This window comes from Etheostoma spectabile, chromosome 16 (assembly GCF_008692095.1).
Source record: "Etheostoma spectabile isolate EspeVRDwgs_2016 chromosome 16, UIUC_Espe_1.0, whole genome shotgun sequence".
In the NCBI taxonomy this organism is placed as follows: Eukaryota; Metazoa; Chordata; class Actinopteri; order Perciformes; family Percidae; genus Etheostoma; species Etheostoma spectabile.
Genome location: NC_045748.1, coordinates 20,601,343 through 20,602,738, shown reverse-complemented (window position 1 = coordinate 20,602,738; position 1,396 = coordinate 20,601,343). Strand labels below are relative to the sequence as shown.

Genomic DNA, 1,396 nt, shown 5'->3' with positions numbered 1-1,396 from the left:
CACACACACACACACACAGAGACAGCACAGACGGCACAGACAGAAGATGTATTTAATATCCAAACAGGCTTAGTGGCTTGACGGTTAACTTTTGAAGTTTGAAGCTTGACGGTTATGTTATACTCTAAAACAGCCAATTATTCAAATTTATTTTTCACAAACTTATGCTGTACATCACTGCAGATGTGCAGAAACCTCTACAGTATAACTATGTAACTTCAACTTTATGTAACTCTACACTGTACAGGTTTTTCATTTGTCAGGGTGAACTTGTTGTAGTTCAGTGCTGCCATCACACAACGCCACAAGATGGAGCCACTTGTCTATCTAATACCTCAAAGCTCTTATTCCTCAGGTCACTATGCCTCAAAATCCACACATCATTCATTAAATCACACAGCCAATCATCTGTTTACAATAAAAGAGGATTGGGCGTGTTGCTGGATACCTGTTTAGCACAAAATAAACCAGACATGGGTTTAAATACTCCAACCAGAAGAAGGTATAGTTCTGCTTATTGATCCTTCCAGCACCAGCCAGTCTTGTTTCCTGGAGAGCAGCTATGTGCACTTTGCACCGGGATAATTCAGTGTCAATGACAGTGGTGTTCCTGGCACCATCTCTGGATTGAAACCATGCTTGTTGATGTTGTTGGCACACGTTCACAAAATAGCCTTTTTCCCCACGTCTTTACTATTTTTCTCTAGGTTCAACAACTCCTTTGGTCCGTATTCCAATGCAACACATACAGTAAAGTTGCTATGGTTACAGGGGACCCCACTAAATTCATTTAGTCATTTAAATCAAAAGGGACCATTTTCTGGGGACCATGATCATTTAGGCCATGTTAACGTTGCTAGTCTTGTCTAAAATCTTTTGCTACATTTACAGTGGCTTCAGAAAGTTTACACACCCAGGCTAAAGTTGATTAAAAAGAGGAATAAAAAAATATCTTTTGGAAATCGATCTAAATGCTTTTTAAGGACACCAATTTTCTTTGGGAATGAATAATGTATTGTAAATAAATAAATGTTTTTCCTTAAAATACAGGGCACATAAGTATACACCCCCCTATGTTAAATTCCCATAGAGGCAGGCACATTTTCATTATTAAATGCCAGTTATTTCATGGATCAGGATACTATGCATTCTGACAAAGTTCCTTGGTCTTTGGAATTAATATAGCCGCCCCCCCTCCACACCCCACACCTCACATTATCACATACCATTCACCATACATAGAGATGGGCATGGGGAACTTTCCATAAGATCAACTCTCAGTGCAAATTAAACCAGCTATTAAGCTAACTGAAATAACACCATGCCTATCTCCAGGTGAAGGGTATGTGATGATGTGTGGGGATATTTTAATTCCAAAGGCCAATGGAACTTTATC

General features: G+C 39.1%; 1 protein-coding gene across 1 annotated transcript in view; it reads left to right on the top strand.

Moving 5' to 3' along the window:
• Positions 1–1,396, top strand: part of fech (ferrochelatase) — a 20,899-nt gene that overhangs the window by 14,317 nt on the left and 5,186 nt on the right. The gene's annotated exons all lie outside the window — the stretch shown is intronic.